The 26706-nt window shown below is 38.6% G+C and overlaps 1 protein-coding gene across 1 annotated transcript in view; it reads left to right on the top strand.

The window, feature by feature from the left end:
• Window positions 1–26706, top strand: part of LOC112449516 (laforin-like) — a 51447-nt gene that overhangs the window by 9138 nt on the left and 15603 nt on the right. The window lies entirely within an intron of this gene.

Below are 26706 nucleotides of genomic sequence, written 5' to 3'. Positions count from 1 at the left end.
TCAAGAACTTAACATAAGTAATTATTGAAAAGCTTTTAGTGTTAAAGATGATAGATGTGAATAACTAGTCAAAACTGATCAACACGTATCGGAAGGCATACAAATTTAAAAATAAGCATATTTTACTTAAAATACACTACAGAAATAAAAGGATGATTTTCTTCAAGAATGCCAACCTTTGCTTAATCACTACTAACAAATTGTCAGTTTATGGAATTAAATATATATGCTCATTATGGCACTTAGTATTTTACTTTGTATAATATCATGTTATATATTATATATATTATTTGAAGTTAAATACTGTCGATGTGCATCTTAGGTGTTTGGTTCTCTTTATTAGTCTAATCCTTTTTGACAGAAAACAACAGAATTATGTAAAGCACTTATCCTTCAATTAAAACCTAAATAAATTTTTTTAAAAATGAAGACTTCTTTCAACAAACACAGGCATGTATTTCTGAACACAAGAGCAAGTGATTTTGACTGGAATTTAAAATACATAAGTGAAAATGTTGAAAAGACTATTTTTTCCTCACCTCCCCACCCCTATTTATACTCTGTACTTGTGTGTGTGCTGAGTCATTTCAGTCGTGTCCAACTCTTTGTGACCCCATGGACTGTAGCCCACCAGGTTCCTCTGTCCATGGGATTCTCCAGGCAAGAATACTGAAGTGGGTTGCCACGCCCTCCTCCAGGGGATCTTCCCAACCCAGGGATTGAACCCATGTCCCTTAGGTCTCCTGCACTGGCAGGCGGATTCTTTACCACTAACACCACCTGGAAAGCCCTATTTGTCGTCTATGCAGAGCTAAAGCAGGTCCAACCAGATTTTAGAGTCTGTCATAGTTAATGTTTGATTTAGCTAATTGCATTACCTATAGAGATAATCAGATATGGGAATGGAGAATTAAACATGGAAATTCAGCCTGTGAAATGAGTCTAATTATCATGAAAGCCGCCTACTTGGACTCTCTGCTCCTGCCATCACGGAAGTCCCCATACGGCCCCAGCAAGGATCAGTTCACATGGCAGTGTGTTGGGAGATGTTAGTGTCACTGAAGAAGCAAGTCTTCATGAGCTCTAACTCGACCGTGATTTTGACTGGAATTTAAAATACAGAAGTGAAAATGTTGAAAAGACTATTTTTTCCTCACCTCCCCACCCGTATTTGTACTCTGTACCTGTGTGTGTGCTGAGTCATTTCAGTCGTGTCGGCCCTTCTACCACGTAAGAAAGTGAGTTCAATAGAAAATTAACTTCTCCTGAGAACAGCAACAAAAATTAAAACCACATCCCTCCCATGGCTCCTGCTAATTCGAGTAGGGGGGTGAACTTTTACCTGCAGAAATCAGTTTCTCTTCTTCCCTCTGTCACTACGTATGTTTACCTCCAAAACTAGCCCCTGATGTTAGCTGGGGTTGTCCATCACAGTACCAGGTGGGCTTAGCTAGTGGTAGTACACACAAAGTGTGTCATTCTCCTATACTGCTTTGAATTCCTAAATGTAATAGTTACAACAACTGCGTTTGATAACAATTGACACAAAAGAAATCTAGTATAAGCATCATCACCTTTTCTACTATGAATTGCATTAATTTAAAACACTTCTGGGAATTCCCTGGTGATCCACCAGTTAGGACTTCATGCTGCCACTGCAGGAGGCACAGGTTTGACCCCTGGTTGGAGAGCTAAGATCCTGCAAATTGGGGCCAAACAAAACAAAACAAAACACACACACACACACAGAAAAGCAAAATAGTAAAACATTTCTAATATCTATATTCCAATGAGAAATCTTTAAAGTTCAATATTTTGCACAAAGTTCATTTGGAAACTTGAAGGGCACTGTACAAAGGATGTCATAAAATTGGAGGAGACTGTTTTCATATGGGATTTCCCTGGTGGCTCAGACTATAAAGAATCCTCCTGTCATGCAGGAGACCTGGGTTCAGTCCCTGGGTTGGGAAGATTCCCCTGGAAAAGGGAATGGCTACCCACTCCAGTATTCTTGCCTCCATATGTATGTAAAATGAAATTTACCTGTTAAGAACTGCAAGCTCAAGAGAGTTTCTAGGAACAAGAATTTCAACACAGAGTCAGGTTTTCATCTTATACAATTTTCTGTATCTTCTATGGCAATTACCAATAGTTGTAGAACTGGAAAGTAGTGCAAAAATAAAAAAAAGAAACATTAACAAAAAAGCAGAGTAGGTAAATTGAATTTGTTAAATAGTGAATGCTGAGAAAGGAACACTTTCCTATCTCTTTACAAACTCTCCAGTTTTTCCTCAAAGCATGAGATTTGAGTGTCCTTAGATAGTATTATTGTTTGGTTTGCAGAGTTGGAAAATACTTCTGGGATCCCCATTTGAAAAATGTGGCTGTTGACATTTAAATGACTCTGTTATGATTTGACCTGGAAAATTATGGTCAGATTTGTACACTTTATTACCAGAAGAATGTGAGCAGATTAAAGGGAATTTATAAAAGACTAAATAAGTGATTAAAAACGAAAATAAGAGGGGAAACATTACAATTGTACTACCTGAGTGGAAAACAGAGATTTAGAAATCCTAGGTCTGAGGAGGTAGGATTGAGATTATGTTCTGTGTCACAAAATAAATACAACAAAATAATGAGATTAAAGATAACCAACATTCCTGTTTTTAAAACATCCATTTTACAAGATATTTAAAGTTATTGTAAAATATTATTCTTCTCAAAGTATTAAATACTTACAGTAAGCCCTTTAAAAAATAAGAAACTTATTTTTATTTATTTATTTGGCTGCTCCTGGTCTTAGTTGCAGCACATGGGATTTTTAGTTACTGCATGTGGGATGTAGTTCCCTGGCCATGGATCGAACCCAGTCCCTCTGAATTGGGAGCTTTGAATCTCAACCACTGGACCACCAGGGAAGCCCCAGTAAGCCCTGTTTTAAAACAAAACAAAGCAAACTACAATGACACTTAGACTTAAAGAATGTAACCTGCTACTGCTATTTTTGAAACAGATGACCAGCACAGACCTGTGTATGGCACAGGGAACTCTGCTTGATGTTATGTGGCAGATTGGATGAGATAGGAGTTTGGGGGAGAATGGATACATGCATATGTATGGCTGAGTTCCTTTGCTGTGTACCTGAAGCTATCACAATGTTGTTAATCGGCTATACTCCATATAAAATAAAACGTTTTAAAAAAGAATTTCACTTGCTCATAATAAAGAGCTACTTTTCTTACTCTCTCAAGAAAAAAGTATTTATCCTGAAAATACTTGCTTCTGTGAAAACCACCTAATAAATATGATACTTTATTTGATCATTTAAATAATAAGGCACATTATGTAATGTATCTTGGGGCCTCATCATATATTGAAAATATATAGCTATATCATGTAATAAATATTAACATTATTAAATACTTAGACTACTTATTGTTTCATCCATAATTATGGTTTAGAGAATTAAAATTCTAATAAGAATTATGTCTGAATGAAAACTTACTTGACAATGTCAGAGTAAGTAATTTCTATACAAAGCACTACATTTTCTCCTTAAGAAATTTATAGGTTTAGCCAAGTTTTTGGCATTCCTATTGATATTCCTTCCGTCTTTCCTTCCTATTACACTCTATGAACAATTTTATAACTATCACAGCTAGAGTGACAGATTTAGTAGGTAAAAAATATATAGTAATTTTTTCTGCAACTTAGGTTAGCCCTTAGAAAATGGCATGAAAATGATAAAATTAGGAAAGATAGAATCACTGCTAACCACATCTTCTCTCTGACATCCCTGCTTTTTTCTCTCTTGGTGGTCATCACTGCCTCTAGAACCTTCATCTAGATCCAGATGACTCCCAAAGTCATCTTTTCTAATCCCTGATAATTGCAATTAGTGTTACATTTCTGACTGCCTCTTGGAGGCTTCCAGTTGGATATTATGCCATTGGCTCAAGTAAATTTATCTGAAACAGTTCCTCCTCTTGATCCCCAGTCCTGCAGATTCCCTATGTTCTTCCACTGTCCTGCATCAAAGCTTTTGCGTGTATCTTTTTTTATTAATTGGGGTATAGTTGCTTTATGGGCTTCCCTGGTGGCACATTAGTAAAGAATCTGCCTGCCAATGCAGGAGATGAGGGTTCAGTCCTGGATTAGGAAGAACCCCTAGAGAAGGAAATGGCATCCCACTCCAGTATTCTTGCCTGGAAAATCCCATGTATGGAGGAGCCTGGTGGGCTACAGTCAAAGGAGTCACTAAAGAGTCAGACATCACTTATCAACTAAACAACAAAAACATAGTTTTTGTTTCATGTTTTGCTTCATAGTGTTGTGTTCATTTCTGTTGTACAAAGAAATGAATCAACTACGTATATATGTGTATTCAGTGTGTATGACAGTCTCTAGGTCCATCCACATCACTACAAATGACCCAATTTCATTCCTTTTTATGGCAGATTAATACTCCACCCTATATATATATGCCGGAGAAGGCAATGGCACCCACTCCAGTACTCTTGCCTGGAAAATCCCATGGACGGAGGAGCCTGGCGGGCTGCCGTCTATGGGGTCGCACAGAGTCGGACATGACTGAAGTGACTTAGCAGCAGCAGCAGCATATATATATGCCACATTTTCTCCATCCATTCATTTTTCAATGGACCCTTATGTTGGATCCATGTCTTGGCTATTGCAAATCATGCTACAATGAAACACCTCACACAAGTCAGAATGGCCATCATCAAAAAAGTCTACAAATACTAAATGATAGAGAGTGTGTGGAGAAAAGGGAACCCTCTTGCACTGTTGGTAGGAATGTAAATTGATACTGCCACTATGGAGAGCAGTATGGAGGTTCCTTAAAAAAAAAAACAACCCTAAAAATAGAACTGCCATATGACCCAGAAATCCCACTCCTGGGCATATAGCCTGAGAAAGTCATAATTCAAAAAGACCCCAGCAGGCTGGTGTTCATGGCAGGCATCTTAACTCATTGCTTTCTCCTTCCCAATTCAGTTACCAAGTCCTCTGACTTTTCTTTCATAAAGTCTCTTAACCCAGTGTCACGGGCACACACACACACACACACGCACACACACACATGCACACATGCACACACACACACACACACACGCATGCACACACACAACGACTTCATAGTTTACCTCATTCCCACAATTTCCTCCAGTGTGGATGGTTCGATTCTCACTGTCATCTTCCCAAAACACGCCCATTATTCCATCACACCTGGCTTTAAAAACAGTTCCCTTCTTTCAAATAAACCCTCAATCCCTTACCCTGAGGTTCAAACTTTTCTCTGACTTGACTCCAGCCCATATTTCCACCCTCACTGCTCACTCATAGTCCTGTCCTCACGATCCCTTAAAGCGAGCTTGCAATCCCGAGCCTACACTTTGAACCGCACCACATTCTTATTTTGTAATACTCTCTCCTTCCTACTCCCTCAATCAGAATTCCAAAAATAATAATCATCACCTAACTAATAATCATAATCTCACTCCCTGAAGTTTTCCTTGACTCTTTTAGGCAGGAGAGGTTTTGTTCTCTCTTAACCTATATCACATATCTGGTACTCATTTATCTTAGAAAATGGTAGTGTTTAGCACTTAGAACAACATACTCTTTTCTGAAAAAACAATGACCGAGTGATAGTCACTCAGTCATGTCTGACTCTCTGCGACTCCATGGACTGTAGCCCATCAGACTCCTCTGTCCATGGAATTCTCCAGGCAAGAATAGTGGAGTAGGTAACCATTCTCTTCTCCAGGGGGGGTCTTCCTGACCCAGCAATCAAACCTAGATCCCCTGCATTACAGGAAGATTCTTTATCATCTGGGCCACACTCTTTTCTACCATATATTATATTGAATGCCTAATATGTGTTAAATGCTATCTCACCATTGCTTTTTATAGAGCGCTGCAAAGGTCATCTGTTTCTCTGATTAGATGATCAGCGACTTGAGAGAAAATCGGTAAAGAAAAACCACATACTTTGAAATTACAATCATCTAGGAAGTTCAAAACAAACTCAAGATATCTCTGTGAGAGTGGGCGGGTCACTTAGCTTCTCTAAGCCTCAGGTCCCTTTTTTGTGAAAAAAAGAAAAGGATATACCTGTCTTGAAAGCTTGTTTTAGAGGCTAATTAAACTTATATATGTAGAGATATCACCCACAGAAGGCACTGAGGATACGCGTGTTCTCCTTTCCCCATGAAAAGTGAAAGTGAAGTCGCTCAGTCGTGTCCGACTCTTTGCGACCCCATGGACGGTAGCCTACCAGGCTCCGTGGTCCATGGGATTTTCCAAGTAAGAATACTGGAGTGGGCTGCCATTTCCTTCTCCAGGGGATCTTCTCAACCCAGGGATCGAACCCCGGTCTCCTGCATTGCAGACAGACGCTTTACTGTCTGAGCCACTAGGGAAGCCTTTCCCCATATGTCCTCTAAAAATCCTACTCACAGTGGGGACTTGGTCAAAATTAATTGGTCACAAAAAATTTGTAGCAATTTAAATGTTTAATATTTCTTAGGAAAAAAAAATTTTTTTTTCTCCCTAGAGCAAAAGCATACATGAGAGATTAGAGAATAATAGGGGTGACAGTGTAGGTTGGTACAAGACAGAGGAAAACCTGGACTGTCAGGCCATGGGCTATTTTCCACGCTTAAACTGAAACAAGACATGCTGAAATATATTCACCCAAGAGTCATGTGAACTTTTAATCTCTTTTTAATTGGCCCTCATTGCAATATGTGGGAAATAGCTGGAAGGGAACACAGATAGGTGCTAGATATTTGTAAAAGCATGAATTCCCTTTCAGAAGACTGGGCTAATGTTCTGATATTGATAATGAATAGCTGTGTGACCCTAGGGAAATCCTTTACCTCTCTGAGCGTCTGTTTTCTCATATGTAAAATAGAATTAATAATTCCTTTCTCATGGAATGTCTTTGAGGCTTAAATGAGATTAAATATATAGTATATAATACATAAGATGTAATGTACTGCATGTATATAAAATGTTAAAAATGACATATATGTTCTGTTTGATAGGTGATAGTATCATTACCATTAGATTTGATGAGATATACAACATGGTTTGTAACTCTCCACACACAAAAAATTAAGATTTCAGTGTATGTTTATGGGAGTTTCCCTGATGGCTCAGCAAGTGAAGAATCCGCTTGCAATGCAGATGTGGGTTTGATCCCTGGGTTGGGAAGATCTCCTGGAGGAGAAAATAGCAATCCACTCCACTATTCTTGCCTGAGAAATCCCATAGACAAAGGAGCCTGGTGGGCTACAGTCCATGGGGTCGCAAAGAGTTGGACACAACTGAGCAACTGAGCATTATGTTTGTGGTGAAATGGATGTTTAATAGTAACGATGGAGTTGAATCCCATGTTAGAGAAGGGCTACAGCTACAAAGAAAACAACAAACCAAAGGCAGTGACCCCTAAGAGATGGGCTCATTCAACTGTTCTTTGTCCTTTTCTTCTTTTTCTGGTCTCAGTGCTGCCAGATTTCAAAAGAAGGCTGAAATTCTATAAAACAAAATAATGTAATTTGACTGTTTACTAAATATATAAGACAACATCGACTGCTAGAAAAAAGTAATAGCATTACATCAAGTTAAATTAAATCCAGTAGGCAGAAAATTCAATAGAATGTTGCAAAACAAAAGCATGCATTTTGCTTTGAGCTCTAAGGAGCAGCAAGGGAATGGTAGTACAGAAGTCCCCGTGTAGAAATGTTGCCTTGTGTTTCTGTATTCGGATGTGGGAAGAGTTGACAGTGGTACCTAGCCTGAGCAGCTAGGATGTCGGATGCAAAGGCGGTCAGGCCCCAAATCTTCTATGGCTTTAAGGGGCATAGATAATTCAATACAAATGTGTAAACCAGCCAACTGAAATTACCTACAAATTATAAACAGAATTAAGACACAAGCAATAATGTTTCTTGATATCATTTAGGGGACATTCATCACTGACTTTTTGGTTACAGAAAAGGTTATGTTTCTTTGGTAACAGTAACAGAAGAAGACTTGTAGACAGAAATAAGCTTATGAATGTCTGGATTGTACAGTTGATTATGTACATAGAATATTTAGCAGACAACTCAACTAAGGTAATATCACTAGCTTTCTTCTCACCTAAAATGAGCTCAGAGTATAAGGACATGAAGAAAGTTTACTTAAAAGTCTCACTTTTATTATATATTTTAATTATTTCTGGTTTGTATTTAAGCCTTCAGGCTTGGTAATCTTCCCATGTAAAGTAAGGAAATGAAAAATTGAAACACATACCACTTTTAATTAAAATTCTAGTATCAAAAGATATTGAGCAGTCTCCCTTGATAATGTCAGCCCCAACTGTGCTTTTGTCTTTACAGTTAGTGATTAGTTTCATGCTGTTTTTTATATTAGGATCTATAGTGTTCGGTTAGGGAGTAAGACTTCACTATTTCCAAGTTATAACATAGCATAAAAATAAACAAGTATCCACCTAGGATTCAAATTCCTTATTAGAATAAGTATAGAAGATCCTGTCTTGATAATTTGATTGGCATGGCCAGTTAGTTGCAAAACTCTAAAGGTTGTAAGAATGAGTTATTTTTGCACACCATTACTAATCCTTAGATTTCTAAACAGATCAAGTGTCTATAATTTAAGTTTGAAGCTTTGTCTATATTTGAAAATTTAAGGGAAAAGGCCCCATGGAATTTCTTAGGTCCTCAATTGTTGTTGTTTAATCACTAAGTTGTGTCCAACTCTTTTGTGACCCCATGGACTGTAGCCTGCCGAGCTCCTCTGCCATGGAATTTTCCAGGCAAGATTACTACAGTGGTTTACCATTTCCTTCTCACAGAGATCTTTCCTATCCAGGGATCAAACCTGCATCTCCTGCATTGGCAGGTGGATTCTTTACCACTGAGCCATTAGGGAAGCCCACATCCTCAGTCAGCGTGTCTTATTTTAAAAGCACATGCTAAATTGCTAAGAGCTTTCAAGAATCAGCTGTCAGTAGACTTTTCACTGGCAAAGAGACTTCAGCGTTCTAAGTAAAAATGATTTTCAACCTAGAATTCTATACTTGGCTAAACTATGAATAAAATCTAAGGGAAATTAAAGAGATTTTTAGACTTTCAAGGACTCAAAATACTTTCTTTTCATTTATTATTTAACATACAGTCTAAGTAACTTTATTTCTTCAATATTATTATCAGTTTTTTCAACTTCAAACTTTTTTGATTGAATTTCATTATTCAATATATGTACATATACATACATTGATGTACACATATGATGTAATACTGTACATCATACATCCATTAGATGTACAGTATTATTCAAGTATGGATGTGAGAGTTGGACTATAAAGAAAGCTAAGTGCCAAAAATGATGCTTTTGAACTGTCGTGTTGGAGAAGACTCTTGAGAGTCCCTTGGACTGCAAGGAGATCAAACCAGTCAATATTGAAGGGAATTAGTCCCGAATATTAATTGGAAAGACTGATGCTGAAGTTGAAACTCCAATACTTTGGCCACCTGATGCAAAGAACTGACTCATTTGAAAAGACCCTGATGCTGGGAAAGATTGAAGGCAGGAGGAGAAGGAGTCGACAGAGGATGAGATGATTGGATGGCATCACCAACTTGATGGACATGAGTTTGAGCAAGCTCCAGGAGTTGGTGAAGGACAGGGAAGCCTGGTGTGCTGCAGTCCATGGGGTCGCAAAGAATTAGACACGACTGAGAGACTGAACTGAACTGATTATACAAGTTACAGGTATAGAATATAATGATTCACAATTTTCAAAGGTAATACTCCATCTATAGTTCTTATAGTTATTATAAAATATTGGCCATATTCCCTGCATTGCACAATATAACTTTGTAGTTTATTTTATACCTATTAGTTTGTACCTCTTAATCACCTCCTCCTATATTGCCCCTACCCTCTTCCCTCTTGTTCTCAAAATCTATCTGTGTTGTAACATATTTTGAAATGTCTCTCCTTTTAATGGATGAATAATATGCCATTGTATGTATATTACTCATTTTGTTTATCTATTCATCTGTTAATCTATATTTAGTTTGTTTCTACCTGTTGGTTGCTGTGAATAATGCTGCTGTGAACACTGGTATACAAACATCTGTTCAAAGCCCTGCTTTCAGTTCTTTTTGATAATACCCAGGAGTGAAATTCCTGGATCTATGGTCCATGGTAGCTCTATGTTTAATTTTTTTAAGGAGCTGTCATACTGTTTTTCATAGCAGCTGCATTATTTTACATTACCACCCGTCTATGGGGTTGCACAGAGTCGGACACGACTGAAGTGACTTAGCAGCAGCAGCAGCAGCAATGCACAAAGAATTTCTCCAATCCTTGCCAATATGTGTTATTTTCTGGTTTGTTGTTGTGTGTTTGTTTACAGTGGTCATCCAAGTGGATGTGAAGTGGTATCACACTGAGGTTTTTGATTTTCATTTCCCAATAATTAGTGATGTTGAGCATCTTCTCATGTGCTTACTAGCCATTTGTATATTTGCTTTAGGGAAATGTTGGTTCTTTGCCCATTTTTAATTGGGCTTTTTGTGTTGAGTTGTAAGGGTTATTTATATATTCTGGATATTAATACCTTCTCAGATGATTTGTATGTGTTTTCCCATTCTAGTCATTGCCTTTTCAATTCCTTGATAGTGTCCTTTGATGGCATAAAGCCTTTTATTTTGGTGAATTCTAATTTATTTTTTCTTTCATTGCCTATGTTTTTGGTGTCCTACCCAAGAAATCATTTCCAAGCTCAATGTGATGAAGCTTTCCCTGTATTTTTTCTTCTAAGAATTTTATAGTTCAGGCATTTGATCTATTTTGAGTTATTTTTCGCATGTGTGTAAGGTTCAGCTGAGTGCCGAAGAATTGATGCTTTTGAACTGTGATGTTGGAGAAGACTCTTGAGAGTCCCATAGACTGCAAGGAGATCCAGCCAGTCCATCCTAAGGGAGATCAGACCTGGGTGTTCATTGGAAGGACTGATGCTGAAGCTGAAACTCCAATACTTTGTCCGTCTCATGCGAAGAGTTGGCTCATTGGAAAAGGCCTTAATGCTGGGAGGGATTGGGGGCAGGAGGAGAAGGGGCGCAGAGGATGAGATGGCTGGATGGCATCACCAACTCAATGGACATGAGTTTGGGTAAAGTCCGGGAGTTGGTGATGGACAAGGAGGCCTGGCGTGCTGAGATTCATGGGGTCGCAAATAGTCAGATATGACTGACTGAACTGAACTGAACTGAAGGTTAAGGTTAAATTTCATTCTTTAAAATGTGGATATCCAGTGTTTCTAGAACCATTGATTGAAAAGACTGTTCTTTCTTCACTGAATGCTCTTGGCACCCTTGTTAAAAACCATTTGACCATATATGTAAAGGGGGAAGCTTTCTCTTCTTATTCCATTCGTCTTGATGTCTGTTCTTATTATGCTCATCAGTTCTTAAACAGTTACTTAAAGACATGTTCCAACTAAACTAAAAAAAAAAAATAAAGGACAAGATAAGCATTTAGGAGCCAGAAGTCCCTAATCAGAATAAAAATTGTGTACAATCCCCAAGTGGTAGTTATACTAAGACCTAAAGAGTAACCAGTACACATTTGAGCAAGAGGTCAGAGATTTCCCAATGCAGAAAAAGAGTCAGTTGATTAAATAAAATTAGAGTGTTACCAGCTTGAGAATATAGTAAAGACAAGTGATATGGTAGGGCAGAGAAAGGAGGATCTATTTGAACTTAACTGCAGGAATGTTTTCTTTGAATGGCACAGCAGCAGTGATGTGACATGGGATCTAAGAGGAAGGAATGTAACCCAGTCCCACAACTGGATTCTACAGGAAACAGAATTTACATATTCATAACACTGTAAACTTTGAGTTGTAAAGCAGTACCCCCATACCCATTTACCTTGGCTAAAATAAGGCAAAAGATGACTGAAGACCTTTGAGCTTAGTTGGAGAACAGTGGGAAAACCACAGACAAGGAAACTGCTTACTGACCACCTCGTTGCACTGAACATCACACAGGTGCTTTGAGGGACTAGATGACCAATCAGTGAACTTTAGACATTAGTGACCAAAAAATCCACCACATGTAACAACACCCAGAACTTCCCAAATCTGCACAGTGACCTATCAAGACAGTCATGCCTGTGCAGAAGACCCTTGAAACTTCCCTTTACCCTTCCCCGATCTTTACTCAACTCCAACACCTTCCAGTCCCCTCTTTGGTGAGAAATACCCTACTCAGAAGCCAGTCAAGAAGACAGAGCTGAACTTTGCCTCCTGTCTCCTTGCTTGGCTGCCCCGCGATAAAGCCCTTTCCCCTGTTCTTTCCCTTGAGCAGAGGGCCTACTTGCTCAGATACAGTTGTTCACTAAAATTTCAATTTAAAAATTAACCCATAAATTATATATATATATATATATATATATATATATACACACTACATGTAAAATAGATAACTAATAAGGACCTACTGTAAAGCACAGGGAACTCTACCCAATACTCTATGACCTAAATGGGAAAAAAATCTAAAAAAGAGTGGATATATATATATATGTTCAACTCAGTCACCTTGCTGTACAGAAAAAACTAATACAACATTGTAAATCAGCTATACTCCAAAAAAATTTTTAAAAACAAGCCATAAACAGAGACTTAATTGTACTCCAAGAAAGAATGTAAAGTTTATCCACCTTGACAATATAAAAAGTAAAAAATTAGGAGATGGGGTTGGAGTTGAAGAGGTAGAAAGCCTGTGTAAGTGTCTTGATGTTTATAGGGAGGGGTCAAGAGGTGTTGGCTGTGGCTTTTGGACCAGCAGGTGGAGGTTTAACAAGCTGTTTAAAATTGCAGAGGTGGGTCTTCCCTGGTGCACCAGTGGTTAAGAATTTACCTTCCAAGGCAGGGGGTGCGAGTTTGATCCCTGGTCTGGAAGCTAAGATCCCACGTGCCTCAAGGGAAAAAAACCAAAACAAAGAACAGAAACAAATTGTAACAAATTCAACAAAGACTTTAAAAATGGTCCACGTCAAAAAAATTATAAAAAATAGAAATAAAATTGCAGAGATGTCTAATAGAAGAGTTATAAATAATGATAAAACATGGGGAGGTAAGGAAAAAAGGAAGGTGAAGTAGGGAGATGCAGAGGAGGCAAACCCTTCATCTTTCAGTAGCAAGTCAGACGATACCATCGAAAAAGCTGTAAACACACACACTAATGAGCAAGTTAAAAGACTGTTGAGACATCCCAAAGGGGCTAGAAACAAGTATTTTTAAAGTTTTGCCTCTAAAGAGTGAACTAGTGAGTTGTAAAGATGGAGCAGCAAGCTCTTATTTTCATTCTAAGCCCTTCTGTTTGATGATTTAACCACATGCATATCTTGCTTTGATAGTATAAAGTAAAATACAAAATACAATTCAACGTCCCAGGCAGTCCGGTGATTAAGACATCCCCTTCTGGTACAGGGAATGCAGGTTCAATCCCTGGTCAGGGAGCTAAGATCCCACATGCCTCTTGGCAAAGAGTCAAAACATAAAACAAATAATATTGAAACAAATTCAATAAAGACTTTAAAAATGGTCCACATCAAAAAATCTTTAAAAAATGCAAAGCGAAATGAAAAGAAAATAGATCAGATTAAAATTCATAAATCAGAATAATTTGAAGTACTGATTTGATTACAAAATATTATTTAATTTACCAAAGATTCAGTGATGGGCATATTTAAGCAATGTGGGTGCCATCTGCATTTCATTGTTAGTCCTGACCTGCTTGATGAAGATGGTCTTCAAGCTGAAGCAATAGTAGTAGGCTATTAAAGATTCATCTTAAAGTGATGAAATTAAAATGTAAATCATTTGGTTAAATGAGTTTCTTAAAAAATTCAGTTCATAAATAGCTTATTTGTAAAGGGAAGGCAATTAAAAATGCTGAGATTATGTCTGAGTCTATTATTATAGCAAAGTTTCACTGATCCAGAACCCAAGTATCTGACCCCTTAATCTATTATGGAAGACACACCAGAATCAGAGTATAAGTGATGAAATTATTTATTTATTTGACTGCATTAGGTCTTAGTTGCTGCTCTGCTTATTTGCCCTTCCACATGTGGGATCTTAGTTCCCCAACCAGGACGGAACCTGCGTCCCCTGCATTGGAAGGAGGATTCTCAACCACTGGACCACTAGAGAAAATTCTTTTTCACCCTTCGACAAAATTCTTAAGAGACCAAACCTCCACGTCTCAGTATTTTACCAAGACAGCTTCTCATCTCCCTTTAGTTAGATATATTCATAAATATTGATATTTATATAGACAAATAACCCTAAATTTGGAGAGAGGTTAGCTTTCCTGGTGGCTCAGACAGTAAAGAATCTGCCCGCAATGCAGGAGACCCAAGTTCAATCCCTGGGTCAGGAAAGATCCCCTAGTGAAGGGAATGGCTACCCACTCCGGTATTCCTGCCTGGAGAATTCCAAGGACAGAGGAGCCTTGCAGGCTACAATCCATGGGGTTTCAAAGAGTCAGACACAACTGAGGGACTAATACTTTAACTTTAGCCAATGTCTACCTACAGAATATTTTTAAAAGTAGGCAGAAAAGGGAGTATAATAGGAGATATTTGACAGTATGAAGAATGACTACTAAAAACAAAGGAAGAGACATTAAAAAAAAATAAGGCAGACACAAGAGCTTTAAAAAATAGCAATTAGAGGTGTTCAGTTTGCTGACAAATCATCCTTCACACCAAAAACCCCAAGGAGATGGTGCAGCTTCAACATTGCTGTGATCGCTACCTGTACGTTGACTCTCAAATCTAGATTTCTAACTTGGACCAGTCTTCTGTTCTCCAGACATGATTATTCAACTACCCACTGAATGTCTTCAGCTGGGTATGTCACAGGCCACTTGGATTTCCTCATCCTCATTCTATTCCCAAAGCTGCAACTCCTGATTTCCTATCTCAGTGGCAAAACTCCAGGGCACTGATCTGTATGGTTTAAACATGATTTCTTCTCTTTTGAACAGATTCTCAGCTGAGAGAAATGCCTTAAAAATACTCATTTGCAAGACCCAGTAGCTGAAGCATCACGTCCTGAGTTAAGACTTCCAGTCCTTCCTGGATCTCCAAAAGGTCTCCCTTATACTCTGTTATACAGACATTTCTTGCTGTGCTTGTAACACAGCTTGTGCTTGCTGTGCACTTGAATCCCTCTACTAGACTGTAAGTTCCTTGAAGGTACAATCCGTATCTTAATTGCCATTGCCCATAGTCCCAGACCCCCACTATCTGCTCCATGAATGTTTACTGAGCAAATCAGCGAGTTATATAGAAGATATCAAATTATTTTAACAAGAGCAAAAAATATTAACAAGAAATTCTCGAGTGGAGAAAATGCAAATATATAGTAAACATAGGAAATATGCTCAAACTTACAAGTTGTTAAGAAAATGCAAAAAACAAACAAAACCAACTGATAATCTGGAATGCCAAAGATGGAAAAGGTTGATAACTTCTAGTGTTGGCCAGGACACATAGAACTGGCATTATTGTATACAGTTGGTAGAACTGAAAAATTTACAACTGTTATTGCAAGCAATTTAGTGTTAGTTATTAAAATGTAAAACATATACTTTTTATTTATTTATTTTTTGCTTCCCTGATAGCTCAGTTGGTAAAGAAAAGTGAAAGTGAAAGTAACTCAGTTGTGTCCGACTCTTTGTGACCCTATGGACTGTAGCCCTCCAGGCTCCTCTGTCCATGGGATTCATCAGGCAAGAATATTGGAGTGGGTTGCCATTCCCTTCTTCAGGGGATCTTCCCAACCCGGGAATCAAACCTGGGTGGTAAAGAATCCGCCTGCAATTCAGGAGACCCTGGTTCAATTCCTGGGTTGGGAGGATCCCCTGGAGAAGGGATAGGGTACCCACTCCAGTATTCTTGGGCTTCCCTTGTGGCTCAGCTGTTAAGGAATCTGCCTGCAATGTGGGAGACCTGGGTTCATTCCTTGGGTTGGGAAGATCCCCTGGAGAAGGGAAAGGCTACCCACTCCAGTATTCTGCCCTGGAGAATTCCGTGGACTATATAGACCATTGGGTCACAAAGAGTCGGATACGACTGAGCGACTTTCACTTTAACATACATTTTTTGATCCAGAAATCTCACTTCTGGGAATTTATCTGACAGAAATAAAAGTGCAGCAATTCATTATAGAATTGTAGTTAGAATTTCTTCCAAACAAACAGCAAACAAACAAATAAAACCAAAGTTTAAAAATAAAATAAAAAAAAAAAAGAATGGAGAGGATAAAGATAAGAGATTTATCCTATTATAATCTTAATACAATCATGCCATATCTTTTATAGCACAAATTTAAATCTTTTGAGGACAAGAGCTACTTTATGTGACCTCTATAAATGCTTTTCACAGAAGAAATTCAAGTAATGTCTACTAACGAAGATCCAGTGTTTTATGAAGCCACTCCCATTCTGAGAAGTGGCTTTAATTTACTCTTTAAACAGATAAATGTGTTGTTTTAGCATAATCTGTACTCTGAAAAGATTTTATTGATAAACTTTGTGTGCATGCTCAGTTGCTAAAAAAAATAAAAAATAAAAATAAAACCACTCCTAGAAATCTAATCAATATGAACATCAGTAGAGAAAATTATGATACAGCCATGAAAATAAAGTGAAAGTCACTCAGGCATGTCTGACTCTTTGCGACCCCATGGACTATATAGTCCATGGAATTCTCCAGGCCAGAATACTGGAGTGGGTAGCCTTTCTCTTCTCCAGGGGATCTTCCCAATCCAGGGATTGAACCCAGGTCTCCCTCATTGCAGGCGGATTCTTTACCAGCTGAGCTACTGGGTAAGCCCATGATACATCCATACTGTGAAGAAAAACAAATCCATGTGTGGTTACTTAGAAAAAATTGTCCACGATATACTGAGTCAAATATTCAGTTTCAGAAAATATTTATATTATGATACAATTTTTAAAAATACATGTATATATTCTTGCATAAGCAAAATAAATATATAGAAAGATAATATTGCCAGAAAAGAAGGATAGAAGAATAATTTTGCTTTATGTACTTCTGAGTTATTTGAATTGTTTTTATTTTAAAATGAGTAATTTTAATATATGGAAAAGTACAGAAACTAACAGACACCTGTCTACCGATCACTTAGGTATATCAAATGTCAATATTTTGACATATTTGCTCCTGCTCTTTTTTACAAAAGGAATGAAGTGTCATAGATAGAGCTGAAGCCATTTCACCCACATCCCAGATCCCACTCTTCCTCCCACTCTCCCCAGAGGTAACCATTATCTTAATGTGGGATGGAATCTTTCCTATGCGTGACTTTTTTTCCTTTGCCCATCCCCTGCCAGCTGTCTGTTTTTAATCAGTATATATGTTTCTATTAATCATGCTTTTGCCTTAGAGAGCTTCAATTCATCAGTGTTAGGATATCTGTGAATGATTTTATAATTACTTGTGCAAAGATGCATTCATAAACAATCAAGGTCTCTTTTTGTGTGTATAAGTTAAAATAAATGGCAGCATTTTTTTCTGTCTTTGCCTGCTACTTGCTTTTTATATTCAGCATTCCTTTCCAGCATTATCCATATTGATGTAGTTAATTTATTTTAATTGCCTATAATGTTCTAGTATACAACCTTACCAACATTTATTTGTTCTGCCATTGATGGAGATGAATGATGTCATGCATATTATTTATATCTTTCTTTTTAAGCATTTTTAATTAAAGTATAGCTAATTTACATAGTGGTGTTAGTTTCAGATATACAGCAAATGATTCAGTTATTTATATATATATTTACTTGGGGTTTCCCAGGTGACTCAGTGAGGTAAAGAATCTGCTTGCCAGTGCAGTACATGTGGGTTCGATTCCCGGGTCTGGGAGATCCCCTGGAGAAGGAAATGGCAACCCATTCCAGTCTTCTTGCCTGGGAAATCTCATAGACAGAGGAGCCTGGCAGGCTACAGTATGGGGTCCCAAAAGAGTCAGACAGGGTCGAGGAAACTGAGGTGTATATATATATTTTTTCAGATTCTTTTCCATTATAGATTATTACAAGATATTAAATGTAGTTCCCTGTGCTATACAGTAGGTCCTTGTTTATATATTTTATTTATAGTAGTGCGTATAGGTTAAGCCTAAACTCCCAGTTTATCCTACCCTTTTCTGCTTTGGTCACCACAAGTTTTGTGTCTATGAGTCTATACCTGTTTTATAAATAGCTTCATTTCTATCTCTTTTTAGATTCCACATAAAAGGGATATTGTGTGATATTTGTCTTCCTTTGTCTCCCTAATTTCACTTAATATGATAATCTCTGTATGTTCCAGGGTCCTCTCTAGGTTTGTAGCTAAAAGTGGAATTGAAGGACCATACAGCCTTTCTATTGGGTTGATCAACTTTTTTTTTTTAATTCCTCACCTTTTTATCCATCGACTGGCTTAGTGTTATAGATTCTTTTCTTATTGATTTAGTAATTATCCTTACATTTTTAACATGCAGGTTTGACTCTAAAAAACTAATAATAATCAAAAGATCTGACTTCATCTTGAACAATAGAAGCATCTTAGAATTCATGGACTTGACTTGCTGTGCTTCCTATCTTCCTGTCATGGCTGTGAAATATTTTAGCTTCATATTCTTTTAAAATATTTTAACTTCAAATTAGTCTTTGCTCTTGTTCTTACAGTTAATGTTTATTTAGATTTATCCAGATGTTTCCTAATGTCTTTGTTTTTCTGTGCTCCATATATATCCTAGTCCTTTCATGATCAATATACCTATTCCTACAATAGTGTGCTCATTTCATATGCTAGCAAGGTAATGCTCAAAATCCTTCAAGCTAGGCTTCAACAATACGTGAACCAAGAACTTTCAGATATACAGCTGGATTTAGAAAAGGCAAAAGAACCAGAAATCAAATTGCCAACATAGAAAAAGCAAGGGAATTCCAGAAAAACATCTACTTCTGCTTCATTGACTATGCTAAAGCCTTTGACTGTGTGGATCACAACAAACTGTGAAAAATTCTTAAAGAGACAGGAATACCAGAACACCTTACCTGCCTCCTGAGAAACCTGTATGTAGATCAAGAAATAACAGTTAGAACTGGACATGAAACAACAGACTGGTTCAAAATTGGGAAAGGAATTCATCAAGGTTATATATTGTCACCCTCCTTATTTAACTTATGTGCAGAGTACATCATGTGAAATGCCAGGCTGGATGAATCACAAGCTGGAATCAAGACTGCTGGGAGAAATATCATCAACCTCAGATATGTAGATGATACCGAAGAGGAACTTAAAAGCCTCTCGATGAAGGTGAAAGAGGAGAGTCAAAAAGCTGACTTAAAACTCAACATTCAAAAAACTAAGATCATGACATCTGGTCTCATCACTTCATGGCAAATATATGGGGGAAAAGTGGAAACAGTGACAGATTTCATTTTCTTGGGCTCCATAATCACGCCGTGATAGCTCAGTTGGTAAAACCTAATGACATCTGCAAACAATGCAGGAGACCTCGGTTCGATTCCTGGGTCAGGAAGATTCCCTGGAGAAGGGATAGGCTACCCACTCCAGTATTCTTGGGTTTCCCTTGTGGCTTAGCTGGTAAAGAATCTGCTTGGAATGCGGGAGACTTGGGTCCAATCCCTGGATTGGGAAGATCCCTAGGAGAAGGGAAAGGCTACCCTCTCCAGTATTCTTGCCTGGAGAATTCCATGGACAGAGGAGCCTGGCAGGCTACAGTCCATGGGGTCACAAAAGAGTCACACACAACTGAATGACTAACACTTTCACTTTCTTTTTTTTCCCACTATATCTTTATCTCTCAGTTTTACAGAAATGCAGAAGCCAATAGCCCTACAATTCTGTCATGTTTTGCCTAATGACATTTTTATATTCTGTTGAAATAAGAGAGAGAGAATGAAAACAAAGAGCTCCAGTTCTGAAAAGATCAAACCAATAAGCCAGAAATGTATGTAATCGCCTAGCTACTCCTATGTATTGGTATTTACATGTATGTGTATATATATATAATATAAATGCTGCTGCTGCTAAGTCACTTCAGTCGTGTCCAACTCTGTGCGACCCCATAGATGGCAGCCCACCAGGCTCCCCCGTCCCTGGGATTCTCCAGGCAAGAACACTGGAGTGGGTTGCCATTTCCTTCTCCAATGCATGAAAGTGAAAAGTGAAAGTGAACTCGCTCAGTCGTGTCCAACTCTTAGGGACCCCATGGACTGCAGCCTACCAGGCTCCTCCGTCCATGGGATTTTCCAGGCAAGAGTACTGGAGTGGGATGCCATTGCCTTCTCCGATTATTTTTATATATTAAAATTTATTTTATTTTTATATATTAAATTATATATATTTATATCAATATTTATGTTTATATGATTGTGGTTCCTATGTGTATTTGTGTGAGGAGCATGAATATAAGGAAAGACCATTCATTCCCACACTCATTTTTCTAATACCATCCCAGGTGGCCCGAGTAGTAAAGAACCTGTCTGCCAATGCAAGATAAGAGGTTCAATCCCCGGCATGACAACGCACTTCACTCTTCTTGCTTGGAGACTCCCATGGACAGAGGAGCTTGGCAGGCTATAGTCCATAGGGTCTCAAAGAGTTGGACATGACTGAGCAACTAACACTTGCACTTTTTTATGTGCTAGTTCATATCCTGCATTCTCTTGGGTCCTTTACATTATATACTGATGGGCTGTTTCTTTAAATAAGCTGAAGCCCACAATTTATCCAGATTTCCTTAGTTTTTACCTGATGTCCCTTTTCTGTTCCAGGAGTCCATCCTGGATGCTACATTACATTCAGATGTCAGGTTCCTCTGGGCTGGACATTTTCTCAGACTTCCTTTATTTTTGTTGATTTTGAAAATTTTGAAGAATACTGGTCATGCATTTAGTACAATGTACCACTGTTGGGATTTTTTCTGGTGTTTTTCTCATCATTAATGTGAGGTTATGAGTTTTGGAGAAGAATACAGAAAAAGAAATGAAAGAAGATCCACTTACAAAAAGCACCATTCTCATCACATACCATCAACATGATTTATCACAGTCAGTGTTAGCCTCGGGCACTTGACTGAGGGGGTGTTTGTAAATTCCTCCACTGCAAAGCTACTCTTATTTTACAGTTAATTTTTATTTGATTATAGTTGCTTTACAATATTGTGTTAGTTTCTACCATACAACAAAGTGAATCAGCTGTGTGTGTACATATGTCCCCTCTTTTTTGAATTTCCTTCCCATTTAGGTCACCACAGAGTACTGAGTAGAATTCCCTGTGCTATACAGTTGGTTCTCATTAGTTATCTATTTTATACCAGTGTCAGTAGTGTATATATTTGTCAATCCCAATCTCCCAATTCATCCCACCTCCCTCCCCTGTTTGTTCTCTGTGTCTGTGTTTCTATTTCTGTTTTGCAAATAAGATAATCGATACCATTTTTGCAAAGCTACTCTTTTCTCCTCTTTCCCCACTGCACTCTTTGGAAGGCAGTCGCTGTGCACTGCCCACACTTAGGGGATGAGGACTTATGCCTCACCTTCTTGAGGGTGTTGTAGTTGTAAAAATCACTGAAGTTCTTCTGCAGAGAGGATCTGTCTTTTCTCACTGTTTGTCTGTTTATCTATCATTCATGTCAGTATGGACTCATAGATACTTATTTTACATGTTAGGTTATAATCCAGTACTACCTTATTTTCTTGCTTAAATTATTACAGCTTTGGCCACTGGGAGCTGTTGCAATTGACTCCTGTGCCCTTGACATCCCCATTATTGGTGCCTTTTTGGCACTTTCTTTTTTTTTTTTAACTTTTTGTTGGAGTATAGTTTTTTACAATGTTGTATTGGTTTCTGAAAGTGAAAGTGTTAGTCTCAGTTGTGTCCAACTCTTTGTGACCCCATGGACTGTAGCCCACCAGGCTGCTCTGTCCATGGAATTCTCCAGGCAAGAGTGGGTTACCGTTTCCTTCTCCAGGGGATCCTCTCGACCCAGGGATTGAACCCAGGTCTCCTGCATTGCAGGCAGACTCTTTACTGACTGAGCCACCAGGGAAGACCTGTATTGGTTTTTGCTGTACAGCAAAGTAAATCAGCCACACATATACATATATCCCCTCTTCCTTGAGTTCCTTCCCATTTACGTCACCACAGAGCACTGAGTTCCCTGTGCTATACAGGAGGTTCTCATTAGTTATCTATTTTATACATAGTAGTGTATATATATCAATCCCAATCTCTGATCCATCCCACCATCCCCCTCCCCAGAACTTTCTTACTTTCTGGCACTATAAGATGCTCACCGTGTACATTTATTGTTCCAGTTCTATAATCAGGATTTCTCCAAGGCTCCTCAGTTCCTTTTATTGAAGAATGGTAGAGAAATGAAGATCTGAACGTTAGGTGTGCTCATTGCTGCTGGAGTGTTTATTTCTAGGGCTTCTCAGTTAACAGAGCCAGAAATTCTGTAGGTGCGGAGAAGGCGATGGCACCCCACTCCAGCACTCTTGCCTGGAAAATCCCATGGATGGAGGAGCCCGGTAGGCTGTAGTCCATGGGGTCGCAAAGAGTCAGACATGACTGAGCAACTTCACTTTCACTTTTCACTTTCATGCATTGGAGAAGGAAATGGCAACCCACTCCAGTGTTCTTGCCTGGAGATCCCAGGGACGGAGGAGCCTGGTGGGCTGCCGTGTATGGGGTCGCACAGAGTTGGACACGACTGAAGCGACTTAGCAGCAGCAGCAGCAGCAGCATAATAACTTACCCTGTATATTTATTTGTATCTACAGGTCTATCTGTGTATACATCTGTATTTGTATTAAGCTAAGTAGGAGTTCACACTGATGCCTCCAGTTCTAATCTATTATCACATAGATCATTCTAGTTTTCTCCCTTTGTTTGTCTGTAACGTTCCACTTCCAATGGAGAGAAACCTGGCTCCCACCTTCTGCCATCCATTTACTTAATTGTCTAATTCCAGGATCCATGTATAGTGGTTTCAGTTTATAGGCTTTTATTGAAGAAAGTTGAAGCCAATTATTTCATTCCTAAGTGCCATTATGGACTGCCCATAAGAATGGCAATAGGCATCTATCTGCTATTATTAGTGCCATTTGGCGAGTGTTAGGAAAATTAAAATAATCCTCAAATATTTGTCTTACATGTAAATGGATTCTATTCGATTCTACAAACATTTGCAAAGAGCATCCCATATTATTGACAGGTACAGATGAAGGTGTCGGGCGGGGGCAGGGGGGGCGGTAATGAAGGGGAGCCTGATAGGTATTAAAATACTTGCCCAGCAAAAAGGAAGGACAGAAAACTTTACCTTGGGGAAGACAGAGAAGCTTTACAGAGCTGATATTTGACCTGAGCTTTGAATGCTCATGCTCAGTCGCTAAGTCATGTCCGACTCTTTGCGACCCCATGGACTGTAGCCCGCCAGGCTCCTTTCTCCATGGCATTTCCCAGGCAAGAATATTGGAGTGAATTGCTATTCCCTCCTCCAGGGGATCTTCCTGACCCAGGGATTGAACCCACAATCTCCTGCATTAGCATGTGGATTCTTTGCCACTAAGCCACCTTGGTGGCCTGGGCCTTAAATAAAAGCAGACACTGAAGAAATTCAAGAAAGACAGAGAGATGGAGAAAGGGGGAGATAAAGAGGATCCTGGGTCAAGGGAACAATATGCACGAAGGCACAAAGGCATGACAGTGCACATTGTTCTTAAAAAATTCTCAGTATCCCATTTACGTTCTCCTAATAATATCCTATGGCTGCTTAGTGACATTATTTCCTGGTAAACCATAAATATGAATGATTAACGGAGGTTTATGCTTTGGAAACACAGTGACATTTATAACATCTGCACTATTTCCAGTGTGGGGCAAGCAGTGCAAAAGTGACTTACTAATAGCATCCTCTGAGAATTAGCTTTTTAAACAACAGACATGGAGATTATGCCTGAGGAAGCGATGGAATAATTAGGTTTGTGATCTCTTGGGTCTAATGGAACAAATCACTTCATTTTTTTTACTTGAAATTAGCCCAATGATTAAACCATACTTTTAAAAATGTCAGAATATTATCCTACCCTTTCTGAGTGAAAGTTAAAGTGTTAGTCTTTCAGTCGTATCTGACTCTTTCGTGACCCCACGGACTGTAGCCCACCAGGTTTCTCTGTCCATGAGATTCTCCAGGCAAGAATACTGTAGTGGGTTGCCATTCCCTTCTCTGGGTAATCTTATCAACCCAGGGATTGTACCCAGGTCTCCTGCATTGCAGGCAGATTCTTAACCATCTGAGTCACAAGAGGAGTCCATATGACCTAAACACTGTATAATCTTCTCCAAGGTTATATGAAAATGGAAAATTAATTTTTTTAGGAGTTAAAAGGGCAATCATCAAAAATTTATTTATTGTATCTGTTTGGGTCTATCATACTTAGTAACTTGTTTTTGTCTTATTTTTATAAAAGTAACCTGAATCCCTATATAATGACATTATGCCCACATGTTCTTTCTCTTTGTGGTTATCATCACCATTTCCTATTTATCACTGTAATACCCATCAGCGTTCTCAAATCAGAGCCATCTATTTTCAATACCTAGAATTCTTTACAACATCAACTTTAATCTAAAGCGATCATCTTGAAAATACCATCAATAATTTTAACTTCATTCCAAAATGTTGGGTTTAAACCTAGAAAATACAAAAACATGGAGCCTAAAGTTTTTAAATAGTATGAAAAGGCAAAATGATAGGATACTGAAAGAGGAACTCCCTAGGTCAGTAGGTGCCCAATATACTACTGGAGATCAGTGGAGAAATAACTCCAGAAAGAATGAAGGGATGGAGCCAAAGCAAAAACAATACCCAGTTGTGGATGTGACTGGTGATAGAAGCAAGGTCCGACGCTGTAAAGAGCAATATTGCATAGGAACCTGGAATGTCAGGTCCATGAATCAAGGCAAATTGGAAGTGGTCAAACAGGAGCTGGCAAGAGTGAATGTCAACATTCTAGGAATCAGCGAACTGAAATGGACTGGAATGGGTGAATTTAACTTAGATGACCATTACGTCTACTACTGCGGGCAGGAATCCCTCAGAAGAAATGGAGTAGCCATCATGGTCAACAAAAGAGTCCAAAATGCAGTACTTGGATGCAATCTCAAAAACGACAGAATGATCTCTGTTCGTTTCCAAGGCAAACCATTCAATATCACAGTAATCCAAGTCTATGCCCCAACCAGTAACGCTGAAGAAGCTGAAGTTGAACGGTTCTATGAAGACCTACAAGACCTTTTAGAACTAACACCCAAAAAAGATGTCCTTTTCATTATAGGGGACTGGAATGCAAAAGTAGGAAGTCAAGAAACACCTGGAGTAACAGGCAAATTTGGCCTTGGAATACAGAATGCAGCAGGGCAAAGACTAATAGAGTTTTGCCAAGAAAATGCACTGGTCATAGCAAACACCCTCTTCCAACAACACAAGAGAAGACTCTATACATGGACATCACCGGACAGTCAACAGAGAAATCAGATTGATTATATTCTTTGCAGCCAAAATGGAGAAGCTGTATACAAGTCAGCAAAAACAAGACCAGGAGCTGACTGTGGCTCAGATAATGAACTCCTTATTACCAAATTCAGACTTAAATTGAAGAAAGTAGGGAAAACCACTAGACCATTCAGGTATGACCTAAATCAAATCCCTTATGATTATACAGTGGAAGTGAGAAATAGATTTAAGGGCCTAGATCTGATAGAGTGCCTGATGAACTATGGAATGAGGTTCGTGACATTGTACAGGAGACAGGGATCAAGACCATCCCCATGGAAAAGAAATGCAAAAAAGCAAAATGGCTGTCTGGGGAGGCCTTACAAATAGCTGTGAAAAGAAGAGAAGCGAAAACCAAAGGAGCAAAGGAAAGATATAAGCATCTGAATGCAGAGTTCCAAAGAATAGCAAGAAGAGATAAGAAAGCCTTCTTCAGCGATCAGTGCAAAGAAATAGAGGAAAACAACAGAATGGGAAAGACTAGAGATCTCTTCAAGAAAATTAGAGATACCAAGGGAACATTTCATGCAAAGATGGGCTCGATAAAGGACAGAAATGAGATGGACCTAACAGAAGCAGAAGATATGAAGAAAAGGTGGCAAGAATACACAGAAGAACTGTACAAAAAAGAGCTTCATGTCCCAGATAATCACGATGGTGTATCACTGACCTAGAGCCAGACATCCTGGAATGTGAAGTCAAGTGGGCCTTAGAAAGCATCACTATGAACAAAGCTAGTGGAGGTGATGGAATTCCAGCTGAGCTATTTCAAATCCTGAAAGATGATGCTGTGAAAGTGCTGCACTCAATATGCCAGCAAATTTGGAAAACTCAGCAGTGGCCACAGGACTGGAAAAGGTCAGTTTTCATTCCAGTCCCAAAGAAAGGTGGTGCCAAAGAATGCTCAAACTACCACACAATTGCACTCATCTCACACGCTAGTAAAGCAATGCTCAAAATTCTCCAAGCCAGGCTTCAGCAATATG

This window comes from Bos taurus, chromosome 14 (genome assembly GCF_002263795.3).
Source record: "Bos taurus isolate L1 Dominette 01449 registration number 42190680 breed Hereford chromosome 14, ARS-UCD2.0, whole genome shotgun sequence".
Classification (NCBI taxonomy): Eukaryota; Metazoa; Chordata; class Mammalia; order Artiodactyla; family Bovidae; genus Bos; species Bos taurus.
Note: the sequence above shows the minus strand (reverse complement) of the source record. Positions and strands in the feature narration are given on the sequence as shown.